Here is a 24,228-nt window from a genome sequence, read left to right as displayed (position 1 = left end):
TATTTTCCAAATTGGAAGGGGGTTGGGTGGGGATATTTTGAGATGTGAAATTGTCCAATCCTTTCTGTTCTGTGCATATCTCCCCATGATGCAGATATGAAGCGACCACAATTCACAGGATGCCCCAATAGGTACTAAAAAAATGATTTACAAAATCACAGCTTGCAGCACAATCTCATGTTGGGCTGATTGAAGGAAAAACTCTAGAAACACTGCACAGAGCTTCCTAGCATCAAATAGAGACACATCAGTCAATTGCTTTTCTTAATTGAGGGACACTTTGGGACCTCACTGAAAAGAATGTTTCCACCTTTTAGCTGTCTACTTGGCTAGAAGACATTCTGGAGAACGGCCTCAATGAGAATTTTGTTTTCTTACAGAAGAATGTATCCTAAAGTTATCTAGTTTTGTTAATATAATTAAAAATATTAAAGCTAGCTTCTCAAAGATATAAAAGGAATCTTAAGGAAAACTTGAAAGGATTAATTAGCAAAATGCTAAGCTGTTCACGTATAGCTATGTAGACACAAAAGGATATTAATCTGTAAATTAATTTGAAATTGAGTTGGCTGAAATTGAGAAATGTCTTTAAAGTATATATGATTTATTTTAAAGTAAATAAACATGTTTCCATCCTTTTCAAGCCACGATTTTCACGAAAATTAGAATAAATTTTTGTATTCCTTAGCCTTGAGACCAGTGAGCATTTGGTTTCTAGTCTTGTGTCAGTTTGTAGACCTGGGCACAGTATTTTCTCTCAACATTCCACTTGCCAATGTCAGTCTTCCTTAAAGCCTTGAGGATTATTTACTGTTGTCCACATCCAGTTCACATGCCTCACTTTCGCGGGACTTAATATATGTCTTCTAATTTTCAAACTCTGTCAACTCAATTTTTACCTTATTAATCATTACCCCAGAGATAGACTAAGTATTGTGAGGGTTACAAAGAAGCACAAAATAGTTACTGCTTTCAAAAAAGATATGTTGTTACTAGGGAGCAAACAAGAAGAAAACCACCCAAGATAAAATACAACAAACTGCTGAAATTGCTTTTAAAAATGTATAATACATAATAGTGGTGAAGTTATGCTCAGAAATCAAAGAAATCTATGAGTGAGATACCTAGAGAGACCAGAGAAGGAAAACTTCAGTTTTACGAGCTATTAGGGGAAGAGACAGAGAAAGAGATGCAATTTTTATCAAGATTTATAAAACAAATTGTTCTACAAATCACTCATTTGCTTTCATTGTTGCGTTTCTACTATAAGTATATAAAGACAATATGAATGAGACAAACTTTTCGCCAGAGACATAGAACAACCATTCATACAAGGTATATGAGAGCAACACAGGAAACATCCTGAGAGTGATACTGGTATATGAAGGTTGTAAGAAAAGGAAAAGACAGTGGGAGCCTTATTACTCAAAGCTTATTCAGGTGACAGTATATTGAATATTTTCCAATTTAAGTAGAGAATTCTTGTAATGTTAATTCTTTAAGGTTTTGGAGTTGGTGAGATATATGATATAAAGAGGGCATTGAAAGGAAGGGGTCCAGAGGTGGCATGTCAGGAGCGAATAGAGTGTGGAATAGACTGACAATTCTGAACATTCAAGGATGAAGGAGACATTATAAATGATCGTCTACTGGGGACAAAGGAGATGCAAGAAATAAAAGTAATAGAGTTGTAGAACAAGAATTGATGAAGTGGATGATGGTGTGCACTGGTAGAATTGTGAACATCTGGAAGGTAAAACATTTTAAGGAAAAAATTCTTATTGAAGAAGCAAAATTTGATAGAGGCCCTATGACATATGTAGAATGAGTGAATGTGTTAACAAAAAGATATGGAAATCAAATTATAGACTAAAAATTTTGATGGGTGTCTCTTAAGTTAATCCCATAGAAAAATTTATATTATTTTCAGGAACATGTTTGTCTCCTAAAGCATGGTATACTTGTAATTTTCAAAAAAGTATCTGCTACTGCATATATGGTTTCCATTAGTTTTGCATTAGTTTATTAATATTTCATTTAAATTGTCTTTGTTCAGTGTAAATAAGATGTAAACTCTAAAGTCATGATTTATGTATTCAAAAGTCAGCAAACACGTATGAGTTCCTACCATGTGGGCACAAGCTAGGGATAGTTCTTAGAGAGCCTCTAGCACAAAGCAACCAAATAAGATGTTACCCTTTGGGCAACAGGGTTAATGAAAATTGGTGAAATGAATTGAGTTTATAAAATTTGAAAAGGTAAATTAGGGGACTCATGGTTATGCTCTTAAAATAAATTAAAAATTTATTATTATTTGGGTTGTGTTAAGAACTTATGCCTATGTTCTCACATCTTAAGTTTTTAGTTCTTTAGTTCTCTCAAGTTCTTAAGAGACCAGTTCTGTCTCTTAGAGACCACTTGAAGTTTCTCTAAGATTACCTGAGATGAAACTCATGTTACAAAATGTACAACTTCTACTTCAAAACAATGCATAGTTTAGATTTTACTCTCATTGCAGTGACTACAAACTATGAAGATAATTTCTGGGAAGCCAAGGTAAATTTTAGAAAAACAGAAATATTTCTAGTTAAATAATTTGATATACAAACATGTCCTTTCAATGAATTTTATACCAATTTAATGTGTGATGGGAGAACACATTTTAGGAAGTGTGTTTAGTAAGTTTGATGGTATAAGGTAAACTTCCCTATAACAAAACAAATAAATGAGTGCCCATGAGCAAGTTCTCTTTGATTTTTGTTTGTTTTGCATTGGGGTCTTCATCAAATTTTGTTTATCATTTTGTGTTTTTTATTTCTGCCATTATGGGAATTAGTTACTCTTGCAATTATCCTTATAAATGTAATACTTGCTTCATTAACTTAAACAGCATTGACTTCCGTTATGAAAAATGAGAAATGTGTACACTTATACTTCTTCCCACTTTGTCATAGTCGATAGATTTTTAGTTATATTTTTATATTTTCAGGTTTACAATATTTATATTTTTCTGTCATCCTAATTTTCAGAGAGTTTTAGCTTAATTAAGGATTTTATCTCATTTTATACAACAACTTCCTCAAAAATATTTTTTTAGCTTTTGATATTTGGTTGCTTTTGGTTGTTTGGAGCCAAATATATTATGAAACTCATATTGCCCAAGGAAGTCTTCTGGTGCCTTTGTATGTGAACATAAACTTGACTGGGTACAAAGTACTTGATTAACACTTTCATTTTACCAAGACCTTTAGGCTTTCTCCACTATTTTCTGTATATAAACCTTGATATGGAGAAGTCTAAAGCAATCCTGTTTTTGCTCTAATAAGTGACTTCATGTTTATGAAGGTCTATAGGACTTTTTTCTTTATCCATAAAGTCTGATAATTTAGCAAAGATATCTCTTAGTATTTAAATTCTATAGCAAAATTCTCTAGAACACAGTCATCTTATCCACATAAATTCAGATTTCTCTCTATGTTACTGAGATTTTTGTTTGTCACATATTTGGATATTTTGTTTTATTTTATTAAAATGTTCTTTTTTGGGGTTCACCAATGATGAGGATATGACATCTCCTATGTTGTGTTCTCATATTTAGTCTTCTACAAATGAATGTACCTCAGTTAATAAATTTTCTGATTATTTAGTATTTTTCTCACATCCTCACAGGTTTTATAATATAAGGTTCATATTTAAAATTTTGTTATTCTAGTTTTAATGTCCTTTTTAATCCAAATATTTTCAAGAGAGTATTTTCTATTTGCTCATATGTTATAACGGAGAGTATTTTCTATTTGTTTATATGTTATTACTTTCAAGGAAAGATATTCTTTTCAGCTATTCTGTTTGCTTTTAATTTCTAATTATACGACATCATGGTTTAGAGGTATGGCTATTAAAGTTTAAAAATAGAACTACCATATGGTTCAGCAGTCCCACTTCTGTGTATATTTATGAAAGTAATGAAATCACTATTTGCAGAGATATCTGCACTCACATGTTCATTGCAGCATTATTCACAATAGGCAAGACAGGGAAACTAACTCTCCATCAGTGGATGAATGGTTAAAGAAAATGTGATATATCTATATAGATATAATGGAATATTATTCAGCCAGAAAAATATTCATGTCATTTGTGACAACGTGTATGAACCTTGAGGGAATTTCGGTAAATGAAATAAGACAGAGAAAGAGAAATACATTACAATCTTACTCATATGCACAATCTAAAAAAGTCAAACTTGTAGGCTCAGAGAGTAGACTGGTGGTTTCCAGAGCTCAGGGGTGGGGGAAATAGATGTTAGTCAAAGGGTGCAAACTTTTAGTTAGATGATAAATAAGCTCTGGGGATGTAATGTACAGCATGGTGACTATAGTTAACAGTAATGTACTGATACTGGAAAAAGTTGTTGAGATAGTAAATCTTAAATATTCTCACCAGACACAAAAAATGATAACTATGTGGAATGATGGATACGTTAACTCACCTTGTGGTAATCATTTCCCCATATATATATATATATATATATATATATACACATCAAAACATCATGTTGTACACCGTAAACTTACACAACGTTATTTGTCAGTTCTGCTCAATGTTATGTGGCAGCCTGGATGGGAGGGGAGTCTGGGGGAGAATGGATACATGTATATGTATGGCTGAGTCGCTTTGCTGTGCACCTGAAACTATCACAACATTGTTAATCAACTATAGTCCAATATAAGATAAAAAGTTAAAGAAAAATCTCAATAAAGCTAGGTGAAAAAAAATCTGGAGAAGAGGCCAGGAGTACACATTTAAAAAAAAAGAAAGAAAGAAAAGAAAGTGCCACACGTGCCACACACTTTTTGGTAATATTAATATGAACTTGCATTCTTATTTCCAACCTCATTGTTCCCTTAGTTTTGTATCTTGTAAATTGTCTATTGATATATTTCTGTTTTAAAAACTCAAACTAATAACCTCCATTCATTAATAGGAAAAGATAACCCATTCATATTTTTTCAGGTTAGTAAGGTATTTGATATTTCTGTGATTTTTATGTTATTATTTTTGGTGTTGGCTTTTGAGGGTTTGTTCGTTTTACCTGCAGGTTATTTCTTTTTTTTTTTTTTTTTTTTTTTTTTTTAATTTTATTTATTTATTTACTTTTGGCTGTGTTGGGTCTTCGTTTCTGTGCGAGGGCTTTCTCTAGTTGTGGCAAGCAGGGGCCGCTCTTCATCACGGTGCGCGGGCCTCTCACTGTTGCGGCCTCTCTTGTTGCGGAGCACAGGCTCCAGACGCGCAGGCTCAGTAGTTGTGGCTCACGGGCCTAGTTGCTCCACGGCATGTGGGATCTTCCCAGACCGGGGCACGAACCCGTGTCCCCTGCATTAGCAGGCAGATTCTCAACCACTGCGCCACCAGGGAAGCCCAGGTTATTTCTTTTTCTTCAATTTGTTTTATCTCTAGAAAATTAAATTACTCTTTTTTGTTTATTTTTATCCATTTGGTGGAGTCAAGACCCTTAACATGCTTTTTCTCTCCCTACTGGAAAAGAACAAAAACCAAAAAAACAAAACCCTGGTATATTCTTCATATAGATATTGGTTTTTGTTGCTTTGATGGGAATATGCCAGGAAAGCAGAATTAATGCTTGTATTCAGTCTACCATCTTTATTAAATCTATCAAATATTCTCTCCAATAACTTTGATCTCGTCGTTCTTTTTTCATTCATGTGTTTTCCTTCAGTATATCATTATACCTGTTCTACTTTTTGCTACTTTACTGTGGTTTAATTTCTCTAATAATTCTCACTGTAACACTCAATTCTTTTTATAAACCCTAAAAATTCTTACTTTATATTTTTGCTTGCTCATCTTTTCTTTGACCATGTATGTTTATTCTTGTGTTATTCTTTCAATAGGTGCACGGTCCCATATCTTTTCCCTGAAGGTGTAGAATATTATGTGTGACATTTTCTCCTATTTCCTGGAATAGTTTTTCTTCTGATGTGGGTTTTTACTATGACTTCTGTTTATTTTTTATCTTTTTCCCCCCACTCTTTTCTGAGGAGGTGAGAACAAGAGTTGCAGTGTCTGTGCACTAGTTCCATATGGCATGCTCTCTGCTTATTAATCTTCTTGGTATGGAAATTATTGCATTTAAAGCCGAAGTATTTAATCTGAAGAAAGCTGCACATTTCTTCCTGGGCAATCTCTCTCTTTCTCTTTCATTTTTAATCCACATGCTGACTTTTTGCCCTTTCTTCTTTCTGTGTTCCTATTTCTTCCTTATGGAGAACTCTGGACAAGACTGGTAAAGTCTCTTCCAGCTTTAGGCTACATGTATCAGTTTGTGGCTATTTTTGAGAACATATTATTATGTTTTAGGAATTATTTAATTCCATCTAAAAGATGAGATTGGGTAAAGGATTGTCCAATACCTAATTTGCTAGAACACTTCTCCCCTCAATTATGCTAATAGTCCTCAAATCTTTTTTGCCAAAGATAATTTTGAATACAGTAAAAACTCTGCAGACAATACATAGGCTTTTTCAATACATCAATATAACGTGTGTATTTAAGTGTCTCCATTGTGTAGATTGCTGGAAAGAAAAAGAAATGGCCTCTTTAAATACAGACGGTATTTGCACTATTTGAATAGAATTTTGTATACAGGTATAAAAAAATCATATGTTAATTTTTATACGTTTGAAAACAGAAGACTTGATTACTGTAATAATGAAATAATGTTTCAGCCCTACAGAAAAAACATTTTTCATGCTGTTTGGGGAGGAAGAGTGGTGGCTTGAATCAGTCATCATTGTGAGATTTTTGTTTTAGTTGGGACTGTGGATAAAGGAGGAAGATACGTTTTTTCCTTTAAATCTTGGTTTGAAATATGTATTACATAAATATAAGATATTCTGATAATGACATTGTTTGATTATGAGGATTTGATACAAAAGACACTTGTCTCTGACACTTTCATTTTTTCAGAATAAAATATTACTTGCTTATAAAAACCATTCAGGTGCCACCAACTTCTAGAAATTGCTTACTGTAAAGCGACTTCAGCTTCAGAGAATAGCTAACCTATGTAAAGCATGTTCTTTGAAGGTACAAGTCTAACACGTTGACACATATATCACACCCCCACACCTACCAATAGAAAAACAACAACAACAACAACCTCATTAAATTTAATGAGGCAAATGGTGCTACTTTTGATGGGACACTAATGAGAGAATCTTTTTTTCTTAACCAAATAGAGTCTTATTAATTTATGTCAGAAACAGAAGTGGAGACACAGTCATATTAGAAGTGTTAATTCCACAAGGGAATATCTCCAGTGGTCCTTTAACTGGGCTTAACCACTTATTTAATCAAACTTACTGAGCTTCATTTTAGTGTTCCATGATTTAAGATCATTGCTGTATCACAGTATGTTTCTCAAAGACAAGAAATATATTTGTTCACCTGTATATCCCCTATTACAGAGAATGGTACTTCAGACATTACAAAGGCACCCTTTCTTCTTTTCTAGATCAAGAAATTCACTTTATTTTACTTTTATAGGTTTCAAATATAGAAAATAAATGAAACTGAGATACTGATTTTTTCAAATCCAACCAAAAATCATCCTGAAACTACTATTGCCATGCATATTTTTAGAAAGTAGTGTATAAAGTCTGAAAATCCATAGAATTTAAATGCATTATAGAAACTTGCCATTTAAATTAAAAGTCATGGTGAATTCTCTTAAAATGGAATATTCTTTGTAACATGAAAATTTTCTACTTTATTATTTGTTTTGGTAAGTCTGAAGACACATTTGCTATTTCATCAATTACAGAATGGACACATGCACATACACAAAAATTCGTCTTTGGGACTAATGTAAAAATGTATTCATTGATCAATAGCAGTCTACATGATTGTCTATTATAATATGTCCTCTTCTATGTCAGCATTTTCTGATGTTCTGAATAGGTTACTAGTATTCTATCCTGGAGAGGGAAAACATGTGAAATGTGTGATTGAAGATTCAAAGAAGATTCAGTCTTCTTTGTGCCAGTTATGGTGTGTGTGTGTGTGTGTGTGTGTGTGTGTATATATATATATATATATATATATATATATATATATGTATGTATATGCCAAACATTAGGATGGGTACTGCTCTACAGCAGTTAACAAACAGAAAAATATTCCACTCTCGTGGAGTTAGCATTCTAGTTTGATGAGGCTAGAAATAGGCAAAACATTAAGATAAAACAAAATATATAGTATATTGATGTTGCTATGGCAACTAGAAAATTAAGGCAGAGAGAATAATTTAGAAATTTAAATAGCATGGCCAGAGAATGCCATAGTAAAGTGATTATGTGAGTCAAGTCTGAAGGAAGTAAGGGTTAATTAAGATTAGGGTTAGGTTCTGTTGATGACTGATTTATATGATCATGATAGCTTCAGTCACAGTGATAATGAAAAGGAGAATATAGTAGGAAAGGCTATATTAATTGAAAACCTTTTAAAATGTATATTTTAAAGACCATGTCATAATTCATATTTTAAGAACCACAGCCTTTAATTCTGTATTTATTAAAATTAAAAGATAAGTATCTAGGACAATTATTAACTAGCTGTGTGAAGATGATAAATTAATCAATTTATTTTCTACCAAAAACAAACGAAAAAAGCCACCAAGACTTCACATCACTGTATATGGACATTGTCTCCCTATTATAGTTATCACATTGATTACTTTATCTGTTTATCTCCCATTATCCTATGAATTTATTGAATATAAAGATACAGTTTTATTGAATATATTGAACTTACTGAATTCATCTTTTCTTTGCACAAAGGCAGAGCAATGCATGGCACTCACTCATTATAATTGTTGAATACATTGATTGATCAAATATTTATTGAGATACTATTTTAAAAACTGGAGATACACTGGTGACTAAGAAGAAAAATTTTCTGGAATCATGGAGTTTACATGTTAGTAAAAAGTAGTCAATAATCGAGTAAGTAAAAATATATAGTATGCCAATTAAAATATATCATGAGAAAAATAAAGTGGGAAAAGGGGATAGAGGGTGATAGAGAGTAATAGGGTGTACTGTTTTGGGAAGGGTGATTAAGGAAGACTTCTGTGAGGTAGTGATATCATAGCAGAACCAGGAGTGAAGGGCAGCATCTGAATAAAGAGCATTCTGGGAAGAGGGAATGAAAAGTCCAAAGGCTCAGTAGCAACAGCTAGAAAGCTAATGCAGCTGAATCAGAGTAGGAGGTGAAATGTGGGAGGAGAGACGGTCAACATGATAGATGATGCTCAGATCACATAAACCTTGGAGACAGTGACAGAGTTTCAGCTTCAGTCATTAGGGTATTTTAAGCAGAGAAGTGATATGATCCTATTAGCAGTTTTTTGTTAATTACTCTGTCAGCTGTGTAATGAAATTGAGTGTAGAGGGTTAAGACTGGAAGCAATGAGGCCACTTAGGAGGCTCTTGTCCTATAGGTAAGAGGTAGCTCCTGTTTTGGTCTAGAGTGACCAGAGGTGATTAGAGATGAAATAGAAATGGGTTAAATATGATAGTACAAAGGGAAATTCTTTGAAAACAACTTGTTGAACTTTTCAACACATGGTTTTAAGTAACTGTAATGATATTAAAAAGTGGTAGTATTTGAATTTTATCACTGACATGTTTGGTAAAAATTCCAGGGCTTCCCTGGTGGCACAGTGGTTGAGAGTCCGCCTGCCAATGCAGGGAACGTGGGTTCGTGCCCCGGTCTGGGAAGATCCCACGTGCTGCGGAACGGCTGGGCCCGTGAGCCGTGGCCACTGAGTCTGCGCATCCGGAGCCTGTGCTCCGCAGCGGGAGAGGCCACAACAGTGAGAGGCCCGCGTACCGCAAAAAAAAAAAAAAAAAAAAAAAAATTCCAGATACTGAAACAAAATATTAACTGGAATTTACTTCAAGGAATGGCTAATGTGGATGAATACTATCTTTTCATAAGTTTTTTATGGGCTTATGGGAATTCATTTTACCTAATAATATTAACTGGTGATTTATTACTGCTCCTTTAAATTCACATTGCTTTTTTTTCTGGGTGCTTCTGAGAATTTTCTCTTTCTCTTTAGATTGCAGCTGTATAATTATGATATAGTAAGGGTGATTTTCTTTACATTTATCCTGCTCAGGGTTTGTAGTGATTCTTGGATCTGTGGCTTGATGTAGTTAAGCAGCTTTGGAAAATTCTCAGTCATTCTCAGTCATCTCAGGCTTTATTTATGTGTTCATTTATTTATTTAAGTATAGTTTACTTGCAATAGTATATTAGTCTCAGGTGTACAACATAGTGATTCAATATTTGTATAGGTTATACTCCATTTAAAGTTATTATAACATATTAGCTATATTCCCTATGCTGTATAATATATCCTTGTATCTTATTTATTTTATACATAGTATTTTATACCCCTTTATCTCTTACTCCTATGTTGCCCCTCTCCCTTCCCTCTTCCCAGTGGTAACCACTACTTGGTTCTCCATAACTGTGGGTCTGTTTCTGTTTTGTTATATTCATTTGTTTGTTTTATCTTTTAGATTCCACATATGTGATAACATACAGTATTTGTCCTCCTCTGTCTGACTTATTTCACTAAGCATAATACCCTCCAGGTCCATCCATGTTGTTGCAAATGGCAAAATTTTATTCTTTTTGACTCATTGTCTTTAAATATAGCTTCTTCCTATTCAATTTCTCCTCTCTTTTTGGATTCCAAGTATATATCTCTAGGACCTTATGTCTTTTTTTTATGATCTTTTCAGTATTTCCCATTATTTTGCTTTCTGTGCTTCAGTGTGCATATTTTATTCTGACTTAATATCAATTCATTTTTCTCTGTATATTTTATCTGCTGGTAATCTATCTTAATTTCTTATTTTTATATCTTAATATATCTTAATTATGTTTTCAGTTCTAAAATTCATATCATTCTATTGATCATTTCCAGGTTTCTGCTAAGACTTTTAGTTTGTAAATTATTTTTGAATATATTATATAATGTCATAGAACTGGATTATCTAAATTTATTGTAGGTCTATTTTCATCACTTTTTCTATTTGTTGTAAATCATTTATCTATAGCAAACCTGCTTTTTAAATCAGGCGCAGGACATTGTTTTGAAAAATTGTAGAGATAATTTAAGCATCTAGATGATGCCATTTTCTTTCACAGGGAATTTATTTTTTATTTATGGCAGGAGCTTTAGGCTAGGAGATCACCTTAATCCAAGCAGGGATTAAATTAACTCAATATTGGCTTTCTACATTTGTGAAGGCTGGTAGATTCCAAGTTCATTTTAATGCTTAAGGCACAATCCTTCAGGGTCCCGATTGAAAGCCTCAGGTCCTTTCCATCCTGGTAGAACTTAAACTCTACTTTTGTTCCTCAAGCCCTGTGAGACTACCATAAACTCTGATGAGCTTCTCAACCTATCACCCATAGCTTTAATTGGAGAATGTCTGAGGGGAAGAAGCAAGATTCTGAGCTCACTTCTCTGGGCTTCTATTCTTTTCAAGATCTTAGTTTATAAGTTTTCTGTGCCTTGTTGGGTCTTCTATGTCTTCAAAGAGAAGTGTTATTTGTGTGTGTGTGTCTGGTTCTCTGGTAAATGTTGATCTGAAGCCAGTCAGCCTTTGTCTGAAACTTGTTTAATGAAAAAAAAATAATGGTAGAATACAAAGCAGTTTTTTTAGGGGAATATTTATTATCCTAATGCATATATTTAGAAATAAAAATAAAAGTAAATAATAAAACAAAATTTAAAAAGATTAAAGTTATAAAAAACCAAAATAACCCCAAAGAAAATGTAATTTAGAACTTAATTAAGATTAAAAACAAAAAATAATGATGGAATAAACCACAAATAAAACATACTTTATCAATAAAACTAAAAGCTGATCCCTTAAAAAGACACAACAATAAATTTGAACAATAAAAGACAATTATAAGCAAAAAAGAGAAAAGACATTATGTTAGAAATAAGAAAATGACTACAAATGAGAAGTGATTTACAAGAAAATTTCCATAAAACTTGGTTAATACTCTGAAAACCTGGATGAAATGGATTATTTTTTAGGAAAATTTAAACCTACAAGCTTAACCCAAGAGATGGAAAAGCTGAATAGAAAAATTATCCTAGAAACATTTTTAGAAGTAATAAAATATCTACATCTGAAAAGGCATCAGGAACAAACACTTTTTATAGATGCATTTCACCAAAACTTCACAGATCAAGCAATCCCCATGTTACATAAACTTTTTCACATAGAAATATGGAAAGCGTCCCAATTTATGAGACTGGCATAACCTGAAAATAAAATCAAACAGGCAGAGCTCCAAAAAAGAAACTAACTGAAGGACAATCATAATGATGAATAAGATACTAAGACCTCTAAATATAATATCTATATATAATATTAGCAAACAAATCTTCGTAACCAAATGAAACACTTACCCCAAGAGTGAATATCTCCAACATGAGGAATTCTGTTTTTGTACATTCTTACTGTAACTTACTAAAAAGAAAAAACTATGTAATATCTCCAATATTAAAAAAATCCTTTTGATAAAATTCAGTACCTGCCTAAAAAAATGGTGTGCCAGCAATAGAAATAAATTTCTTTGGCAAAAAAACAAGACTGACATATATGAACATATAAAATTAAAACCTCTGTGGGAATAAAGATACTATGAGTAAAGTAAAAAAAAATATGACATAAAAAATATTTTTGCAAGGACAAATATAGAGAGAACACCTCTAAATGAATAAGAAATAAAGAAACATGCCAACAGATAGCTGAGAAGAAAAACTGTAAAAAAAAAAAAAAAGCAATTAATTAAAAATTTTTAATAAGCTTATGGAAAACAATGTTTAACTTCACCGAGCATCAGAGAATTGCAGCCTTCAATGGGATACCATTTTCACTCATCAGATTGATAAATATTTAAAAGATTGATAATGTTTAGTTTTGAAAGAATGTTGGGAAAAGCATTCTCATTCACTGTTGGTGTAATTGCAATTTTAGAGAAGAAATGGGCAGAATTTATTAAAATTAAATGTGTAGGGCTTCCCTGGTGGCGCAGTGGTTGAGAGTCCGCCTGCCGATGCAGGGGACGCGGGTTCGTGCCCCGGTCCGGGAGGATCCCACGTGCCGCGGAGCGGCTGGGCCCGTGAGCCGTGGCTGCTGGGCCTGTGCGTCTGGAGCCTGTGCTCCGCAACAGGAGAGGCCACAACGGTGATAGGCCCGCATACTGCAAAAAAAAAAAAAAAATTACATGTCTATTACTTTTGATCCTGCTCTTCCACTTTTAAGAATCTATCAAACATTTACACGTACATAATTGGTATATGTACAAGGGGTTGGTTGTAACCTTGGCTTTTTGTAATAGAGAATAATTTTATTAAATATCCCTTTATAGGAAGGTATTAAATAAATTCAGGTACACTGGGAAAGGTGTATGGGAAAACTAGGCAGTGGTTAGAAAGAATGGTATGCTAATGTGGGAATCACTCTTTATCTGTTCGTATCAGGAAAAGAAATGGCAGGAATGGCTAGAGTGAGAGAAGAATTTGGCCCGAGAGGGAACATTTCAATGTTGTTTAGGGGAGTAGCAGAGCAGACTGAGAAGGAGTCAAAGAATTAGAAGAAAGCCAGGAAAAGAGATTATTCATGATAGAGGGTTAACTTGCTTATAGCTTCTGAGATATCAAATATGAGGGAGATAAAAAAATATATGAGGGAGATAATTGTAATGGGGTCAAAAATCACTTTCTATAAAGCAAATATTCTTTAAAAGAATATTATACTCAATAATTTAATTCTTAATTCATTTTGATCCAGATCCCCCATTTCCTTGGTGGGGTTGTGGGTTGTTAATTAAAACAAAGCAACAAAAACAAAAGTACTTACACTTGACAATTTCAGTCAACTTAGTCTTCTGAGATATAACGTCTTCCTTAGTCTGCCCTCCCAGGTCTCCTTCCCAAGATGGTATCTGGGTAAAATGAGAAGTTTACTGGCCTCACGGCAAATGGCAAATAAGAGAACGGTCTCTAAATTCATTGTTTTTCATATATTCGTTCAATAAATACTTATTGAGTATCTATTATGTGCCAAGCTTTATTCGAGATCCTGGGGACACTGCAGTGAATAAAGAGGCAAAAATCCCTGCCCTCATGGAGTTTACATCCTAAGGAGAGGCCTTTCTGGTCTCCACTTTGTGGTTGGTCTAGTCTGTGCCCTGCTGTTCTCTGTCCTCTGCTCTTCCGTTACACCTGCCTGGTTTTTGTTCTTACCTGTTTATTTGCTTTGTTTTGTGGCTGGCGTCAAGCTGCCCCACCCCCCAATTTTGTGATTTTTACTGTTTGCTTCAACTCTGAGATCCCTTCTTTCTTCAGCCTCTTTGTCCTGGCCTCAGGATGGAGATTTTAGCACATCTGTGTCTGCCCTCAGGGACACAGGGATACAAGGGGTCTCTTCAAAGCTGTGTATAAACTGTGAGGATGAGGTGTTGCTCCTGGGCTGGTCACGAACACTGCTCCTGCCCTGCAGCCCTGCCTGCCACTTCTCCCCCAAGCCCCAGCCACCACACGCTGGAAACCTATCCCCAGACAAGGGTTTTCCCTCCACATATCTGCCCCCCTCTAACCCATCTATAGACGGCGGTCCAAACACACTCATTCCCTTCTCAGGAGCCCCGAAGTCAAATTCACCCTAATTGTGATTCTGCAAAGTCTCCATAGTTGAGGCGTTCCTTTTATTGTTTGCTTGTTTGAAACTGCTGTTGTGGTGACACTGCCTTTGAAAATTTTAGGATAAGTGGTAGTGGAGGAGTGTGGTACCTGAGTAAGCAAAAGAAATAGAGACTGGGACTCCAGAGTCTTCAGTCAGGTGTCTTTATAACTTCTTATACAGGAATTGATTCCTGCAGCCCACAGGGTTATGATCATTAATTCTGTCATATTCTTCAGTTGCAGTTTAGAAATTATCAGTCCACAGTCCTCCTACAGGGGACACACGGTTTTGAGGGCATTAGCTCACTGTGGCCCCCTTTGCCTGGCAAAGCAATAAAGCTATTCTCTTCTACTTCACACCTCCCTCCCCCTGCCAAAAAAATCCTCATACATGTGGATTGTGGAGGTACTCCACACATGTTTATGCATATATGTAAATAGATATGCAAAGTTTCCCCTTTTCCTCCCCATTTATTTGAAGTGAACTTGCCCTCTTTCACAAAATAGGCTAGGAACATTTAGGGGAGGGGAGATAGGGTAGTGGTTACAAAGATATCTTGTTCTTTACTTGTTTGTACATATCATGGGTAATTGTATTAATAGTTAAGACTCTTTGCCAGGCACTTTGTCATGGGATTTTCATGGATTACACTTAATTGTCACCACAGTCCTATGAAGTAGCTCCTCTTTTTATCCCCATTTTAAAGGTGAGACTGAAGCACAGTGTGGTGAAGTGACATGGGCAGGACTCAAGCCTGTGTGAGGCAAGCCTAGATCTGCCCAGAGTGGTATCTGTAAAGCTCACGTGTTTGAAGTTGAGCTATACTGTCTCAAGCTATCTTTCATGTCCCGCACATTTGTACTCAAAATTATAGGCTCTCATTTTGTTAGATATTATGAAGATGTGAAAGAAATTAAAGCCATACTCTAAGTTTTTGAAAACGGAATATGATATATCCAAATGATGAAATACTACACAATTACCAAAAGGTTGCATCTGAAGAATTTACAGTAACTTGGGAAATCGATTTTTGGAAAATGGTAAAGATGTGGGTCTAAAATTAGATGAATGTTTTTGCAGCTGCTGATGTGGAGGGGTTTTAACTGCCTTGATCAAGAAAAGGAAACTCAGACCACTAGAAATAGTACATTTTGGGTATCAGTAATTCTATTTTTTATTATCATAAAATGAGCATGGATTAGATTACTCTAGTAGCACCTGTTAGCTTACAGTCATTTATAGGGACAGTGTCCTGTGGGAAATGCTTACACAAGCCAGATGATAAGAACCAGGGGAATGAATGTTCTGGGCTTCTTGGGGTCATTACCACAAAGATCGCTGACCTTGTGCTAAACACTGCTGTAGAAAAAGCACTCCCCATCTATTTATTCTGAGCCTCTTCTTTCTTTGGAGTCATAGTTATGTTTGCCCTCAAGTTTCTCTCTATTCTTCTATCAAAATTCTTTTCAAATACCGAGAACTGAGTGTGTTTATATGAGTAAAACAAAAAGTCTGTTAAGAGATACAAACAAAATCTTAATATAGATATACTTTGTTTCTGAGGAGGAAGTCTTACCATTTGCAAATTTTTCATTTTGCAAATTAATATACAACCCTATCAAAATCCCAATGGGAGATTCTGTGGCAAGAAAAAATTTTTTTAAATTTGTTTAAAAGGTTTAGAGTCAAGATGGTTCCAAGAAAATCATAAAAGGAATAACAGAGGGGAAACATGCCATGTGAAGTACAGGAAAAAATCTAAAATAAGAATAATTAGAGGTTGAAATAGCATGAATCCAGAGAGAAGTCACACAACTGTGTAGACAGCCCACAAAAAGACCATGGCATCTATACAATAACAGGAGAATTGCAAACCAATAGGGAGAGGAAAGATTAATCAATAAATGGTGCTAGATAATACATTATTTGGAATAAAGTTTTAATAGTAGATTCTCATATACCCATAAAACAAATCTAAGAGGAATTAAGTATACACAAGTTTTACAAAATCATAAAAAATAGTGGAAAATATATGAGTCAAAAATCTGACATCTGGATGAGTGATTTCTAAGAATTGAAATATTAATTAGAAAAATCACCAAGGAACAATATACAACTTTTATAATGTAAAATTAAAACTTACACTTTTATATGTAAATAATTTAATTAGAAGTACCATTCAAAATAAATTAGGGAGAGTATTTGTAGCAATTATGGCCAAGCTTTAACAAACTTTAATTCAAGTTCTCTTTCAAATAAATCTTTAAAGTCCTATAATTGAAAAATGTAAAAGGATAATAGCAACAAATTTTTAAGAAGCGACTACTGATAAGAGAAATGCAAACTTAACAAAAAATATATTTTTGTATTTACAAAATTTGCTAACCATACAATAATAAGATAAAGTATGAATTGAAATGGTCCCACTTCTAAATTTTAGTGAGATAATACAACTTAGAATAATGTTTCTAGAAAGTAATTAGGAATGTATTTCAGCAGCCTTCCAAAATTATATTATTTGATGTAGCAAATCTCTCTCTAGGAGTCTCTTCTAAGAAAAACAAACCAGAAATTAAAAAAAAAAAAACATGTTTATGCAACACGGCCTCATTTGTCATGACAAAAAATGGAAACAGCTAAATTATGGAAAAACAGGAAAACTTAAATATATTATGATAAATCTCTATGACAGAGTGCTATGACGTCATTAAACCGATGCTCTCAAAGAATGTCATAGAAAAACCCTTATAATGTTAAAAAATTAAGATATAATACTGTATATTTAATTCAACCTATTCTATATACATATTATATATATATATATATGCATTAAAAAATCTGAAAAGAAATACATAAGTATTAAGAGGGCTGTCTTTGAGCAGTGTGATTAGAGGTGGGTTTTAATTTTCATTTTACTTATTTCTGATTTTGCTTGTTTTTAAAGTGTTTTTATGCTATATTTATAATCATAAATCATTTGTTTTAATATATTTTCTCAGGAAAGGTAATATACTGATATCTGAACAATTATATAAAAAGATAATCTCTCCATTTAATTGTTTAAAAAGCTTCATCTAAAGTAATAACCTGATCATTAATTTTTATTAATGATCATTTATCATTATTCCAATCCTGATACAGCAGGTTTAGGGAATTTGTCATCCAAAGAGGCTTCTTCTTAACACTCCTGGAATCACACTACATGGCAATTGACAATACTGCCAATACAAGTTTTAAGGTCAGGTCAGCATATGGATACTGAAGTCTCATGTATGGGGCATGCAGTTCATCAACTTATAAGGAGATTGCCAAACTTTCTCAAATGTAGTGGCAGTTTAAAAATATAGTCATGATAATGAGTTACATAGAAGAAAGTTTGCTCAGTTTTTGAGCTTGAGAATTTTGGAAAAGAATGTCATGGGGAGAGAATGGAACACAGAAAAAGGAAAAGTGTGGTCTCAGAGCAGCAATCACTTGGAGTTACAGTCTTGTTAGAGATGGCATAGAACAATCAGTATACCTGGGGGAAGATTTACTGGCTATCTGAGATATAACCAGCTCCATTTTGTCAGCCTTCTGCTGTCGTATTGTCTGGCTTACATTACAAGAACACTCGGAGCCTAAGTCTCTGGTAATTTTGGTGCATAAAGGATGAGTACGTTTCACTACATTTAGTTATCATAGTGGCAAGTGTTCTCTGAAAACCTTGATGTAGTCCGAGCCTCTGCCAAAATTTACCAAAAAGTCCTTGGAGTTTGCTTTCAAATCTTACCATCGTGGGCCCTTTGAGAGCATTGACTTTCTGTGATTTTCCTCAAGATAGCATATCAGGTATCTGCCTGACATCATGGGAGCATAAGGGCATCTGTTGATGGCAAGGAGAAGACCATGGAGTCATATTATCTGATAATGTTTATTCCACATCTGTGATTTGTGTCCTACAAGGCTCTTGGGGCTTAAACCACATGTGCTGTATTTGCATTAATGGAACTTGAGAAGGAGAGTCCATAACACTATTAAAATGTTTAGCTTTCACTCTCCCATCACACAGACACATGCTAATAACTACTCCCAGACCTCGTATCATGGTGCTGCAGGATGAACGTGGAGTGCGCTCATTGTTTCAATACAAGGGCCTTAAAAACAAATAGCTACCATCTCTGCCTCTGATAGCTTGCCAGGCTTTTAACTTCTTTGGTTTTTCCCTCTTCAGATCATGGTGAGGTATCTCAAATGTATTCCAAACAGCGCATTACCGTCAAGTCTTTGTTTCTTCTTTTATGAAGAAACTAGTGCTTTAAGGTATATTTAGAAAAGACAGGGTTTAAGCCAAATTCCAAAGAGCCACATCCTAATTCTACTTTCAAAAGGCAGGAAATGATTTATCAGAGCAGAATCCCCCCTGCAGGGTTATTGATCAACCAGGCCTAATTGTCAAAAATGTGACAAATATTCTGGAGTCTTTCTGTAGGGTTAAATATCCAACTGTTAAATTATATTTGGAAACATTTTGAAGCATCTTATAAACCAGAAGAAAGAGAGAGAAAGCCAAGAAGCAGGACTTGAAGACTGGATTCTTCATTACTCCCTAAGCCAGTGTTTTTCAAATAGCATTCAAGACCCTTTAGTGGATCACGAAATCAATTTAGTGAGTTGGGACTATATTTTTTAATGAAATCAGTTAAAGAAAGAATAGGGCAGAATAAAAATATCAGACTACATTACATATAGTAAGGGTAACTATTATCTTATGAAACTTCTGTTTCAATTATATAAGCTGTGCATATATTCACAAACATATACACAAACATATGTACACAGTATATATATTGAATATTATATACAGAAAATGGATGGCTAGATAGATAGATAGGTAGAATTGTGTGTGTGCATCTAAGAAAGAGAAAAAGAGAGAGAGTGAGTGAAGGAAGAGGTACCAGTTACCAATGTAAAATATTTATCTTACCATGGATCATGGCCAGAAAAGTTTGAAAGCCATGACCAGACTATACCTCCTGGGCAGTGGCTTCTTTTAACTTTGGAATAAAATCTCCCCCTCAATGCCTCCCTCATCAGCTTTCAGATAAATTCACAAGCTACGTATAAATGTAAATCTCAAACATTTTTAGAAAACTTAGTGGATGAAACTCAGTAAGATGTGGATCTAATGCCATGAGCCATTCATCAAGAGTAGCAAATTACAAGCCAGATAGATACTGGTTCCAATGATGGGAAAGTGTTCTTAATGTCCCACTCCTCAGGATCCTAGAAAATGATAAATCTCACAATAGTTCTTAGTGAGCCACAAAAATTGAGGGAGGAACTCACTGTATTGATGATAATTACTTATAATATCATTCAGGGATAGGGACTATTTCTTAGGTTTAGGAGTAATCTGGTTGATGGCAATAGAACCATCTTGATGAAGCCAGCAAAAAACTATAGTTGAGACAGGTGCTAGGGAAAAGTTTGAGATGATAATATTGGAAGGAAGTGTGTCTGCTGGACATAATACAGAACCAAAAACTAAGATAACAGAATACAGTCCAAGCTGTTAGGGTCAGAGTGTGAGTTCCAACTTGAAATAACAAGAATATTTAAAAGGCCAATTGGATAATCAATGAATACCCGGAAATGGCTCATTTTTGGGTACTCATATGACCATCTGCCTTGGATGCAAGTAAGGATTATTGTTTGATTACACGTCTAGTAATTTAGGTGGATGAGACAGATGGAAGGTGGAGTTAAGGAAGGGGGTGGGCAGTGAGGATCAAGGAGATGCTCAGCAGAGCCCCAGTTCCTGAAAGGGATTACTAGCAAAAAGCACTCCTGCCACCTGAGAGGATCTGGTGCACAATGTAAGCCATCAGAATAGGGAATCAGAAGCCAAGAAACAAGATAAGGGTAAAGCTACAGAACTGAGTTTCAGCAAAGACAGGATATTGAGAACTGGGTGCATTCTAAACTATCAGGGTCTGAGATCATGTCAAGCCACCTAGGAGTGAGCTCAAGGTCTGAATTCAATGCCAAGCATCTCAAAAGCCTAGCGTCTAAAATCACAGGCAGAGAAACAGACTAATTGAGCTCTTTGGAAAGGAGGGACAAAAGACTGAAAACCAACAAGAGCCTTGGAAAGTCCAGGAGACCATGGAAGAGGCGCTGTACACCTTTCAGAAGAGCTACATTGTCACAAACGTAGAAGGCAGTGCCATGCTAATAGGGAAGTTGCAATACAGATCCAGCTTTAAGATGCCCCCACTCCTCTGACACTATGGTATGGCTCTACTGATATATCTGCTCAGGAATCTAGTGCTGTTTTCCTCTTGCCTAACATATCAAATCAAACTTACATTTTCTAAATTTTAAGGCCTTTTGTTACCTGAATATCACAACTCTACAGTAGTAACCTAACTCAACTGAGCCATCATTCATTCCATAACCGTTCTGAGGGCCCATGGTGCTCGGCTGTGTGCTCGGGACACATGGTCTTTGTCATCAGTGAGTTTAAAGTGTAGCAAGGGTGGAACAAGAAATTAGATACTTACAGTAGTGAGATGAACTCAATGGTGGAGTAAATACAGGCTACTGAAGGGACACTTCCGTTTTGACCTCCATAGGTTAGAAGAGCCTTTCCTAAATAGGTGATGTCAGAGTAGTTTCCTGAATAAAGAGGAGGAGTTTGCAAAAATCCAAGAGACAATCAATGACTCAGTCAATCAAATAATAACAACCACAGTAGTTTCAAGGACTTACTATGTGACAGATACTATGCTAAATTATTTTCCTGAATTATATTTTATATACTCTGCACACTGGTCCTGTGAGGTAAGTATTATTATTTTCCTCAGCTTATAGGTGACAATATGGAAACACAAAGATTCTACTATAAGTAACTTCCTCAAAGTTATGCAGTTAACATATAGAGGACTTGAAGAGAAAGGTTAGAGACAGAAAGAGAAATCATGAAGTGCTTGGTAATCCATATTAAAGAATTTGGGTTTTATCTTGAGGACAGTATGGATCCAGTCAGTGACTCTTAAATGACAGGTGACCGACATGGGTTTGGATGGATCATCTGTCTATAGTCTGGAGTGGCAGGCGCCAACACAGAGTAACTTCCAAACCATGTGTGGAACTCGGTAAACAAAGAGATTCCTAATCCCTACTCCAAGGGTCTGATCCTTAGGTCCCTGTGAACATGAGAATCAATACTTCTTATAAAGACCTTGAAGGACAATTCTGATATCAGCCAAATTAGGAATTCGCTAATGAGTAGATGTAGAGATTGGATTGTAGCAACACAAATCAGCAGTAGGGAGATCAGACAGGGAATAACAGTGGCTTGAATTAAAATAGATATCAAGAAAGATGTCTGAAATAGAGATAGTAATTAAGGATTCATTAGTTTATAATTCTGATTTAAACAAATAACAAAGTGGGTAATGTCATTCAGGAGTATGTCCCTAATTGAGAAGAATCATGGCTTATGAGAGGATGCTGATAAACACCTCCATTTAAAGGATGAGTGAAGGGAGAATAGCCCACAAAGAGGACTTAGGAATAGACTCTTAATGTCCTCTAGAGATGCCATCTTCTATCCTGCCTCTAAGCCGTTACACATTCTGCTCCTGTCACCTGTGTTATTCTCTTCCCCCTCCTTTTATTTTACTAAATCTCATCTGTCCTTGTGAGGACCTTCTCCAACATTCTTCCCTGAAATGCAAGTTTACCCTTAGAGAAACTTTGGTTTGTTCCTTAAAAGTTAGTACATATGTCCCATCTTGGATCATGATTAATTACTGCTTTCTAGTTGTTTTTCCGTGTCACCCTAGATTATAAGCTTGTTAAGAGCAAGGGTCACTGTTAACTTTTTTTTGGAATACCCCATCATTCCTAGAATTGAACGCTAATAGGTGTTCACTAGGCATCTAACGATCAGTGGTTGCTGAATGGCTCTCCAGTGTTGTATGTGATGAATAGTGATCTGTATGTCCCAATATACACAAAGTACATGGACCTGTTGTCCTGGTGCAATTACTAGTAGTGCTTCTTTTGCCTTCAAAATCGTCACAGTTTAGGCAATAAATTATATGGTCACTCTACTGATAATGCAATCAATATATTTTTTTAAAAATCTAGCATTTTAAAATGGTGCTATTTCTAACATAAATATAGTTTTGTTTTGGAAATTAAGGAGTGTTAAAGTTTTTCTGCACACATGAAGCATAAGTAATGTGTCATTCCAGATGTCAGATGTCCCCATTTCTGGCCTGTTTTTCAGTTGACAGATGTCATTGTCTATTATAAAGTCATGAGTGGTTTATTTTTTAAAAAGTGACATCAAATGATATATCTACTATTGTATTATATACACATTATGCCACTAAATTATAGTTTTAGAAATGTCAGATACTTCTACTTGTTTGTTTAAAGAGAACACTTTTGAATAAACAGTGATTTTCTCCCAAAAGCAGAATTATCACTTTTGCTCATTTTCAGGGAAAGTTTCATCATTTTCAACTTATTTAAACCTATAATTCATGGGGAAAGAAAAATTTCTTCTCATTCATGAACTTCCTAATTACACATATGCTTAGTCTGTTATCCTTAGTGAATAATGATGCTGTTTTATAAAGGCCAAAATCTAGATTGTCAAGCTCTTGGTTAAAATCAATTTCAAAATTTTCAGAAATGAAAAGTAAGGTTTTGCTATAGTATTAACTTTACTTCTTGGATTAGGAAGTTTCGATTCCATACAATAAAAATTCACTAGTTGATCCCCAAATCCTCACTGAGTATTTGTTATTCTGCCCAGACCATGTAGTGTGACATCAGAGAAGGAAATAGATACCCTTCGTTCTTGTGATCTACACATTCTCCCAGAGTAATTCTCAGTTCCCTCATTTCCCAGGTTGAAGTGGCATTAATTCTGTGAGAATAGTTCATCTGTGCCTGGGTAATCGGTGTTTACTAGAACAGCACAGAGGCGCTCTGTTTATGTCTGACAAAGTAGTTATAAATCACATTTCTTCAGATCATAAATACACATTTATCTTTAGAATATATCACCAACTGAGTCATTCTGATGTAAATATTGCACCTCTTAAATATAATGATGATAATCGAGGCTGTGAATCTACAGATTTGTGCAAGTGCTCCCTTTTCGATAACTGAAAATATTTAAATCGCAGAAGTTTTAACATCCTATGAGAAGTGGCAGACAGAGTGGGACCTACCAAAGTTGCAACTATTTTCTCTGAGTTATGAATAAGGCAGTCTCACTGGCTTCTGCAAGGAAATCACAGTACGTTTTCTAAGTTGGTAGGCTTTTGTTGTGCTGGGAGCAGCGGCCCGGAAATGACTGACTCAGAGGGAGTCCTCAGCTCCTTCCCTTCTTTTAGTTCTGGCATCACATAGAAAG

General features: G+C 34.8%; 1 protein-coding gene across 5 annotated transcripts in view; it reads left to right on the top strand.

Annotated features, from left to right (window-relative positions):
- The window catches only part of ARHGAP15 (Rho GTPase activating protein 15), a 623,633-nt gene that overhangs the window by 284,584 nt on the left and 314,821 nt on the right, over window positions 1-24,228 (top strand). The window lies entirely within an intron of this gene.

This window comes from Phocoena sinus, chromosome 7 (assembly GCF_008692025.1).
Source record: "Phocoena sinus isolate mPhoSin1 chromosome 7, mPhoSin1.pri, whole genome shotgun sequence".
Classification (NCBI taxonomy): domain Eukaryota; kingdom Metazoa; phylum Chordata; class Mammalia; order Artiodactyla; family Phocoenidae; genus Phocoena; species Phocoena sinus.
The sequence above is the reverse complement of the archived record's forward strand: the minus strand, read 5'-3'. Positions and strand labels throughout refer to the sequence as shown.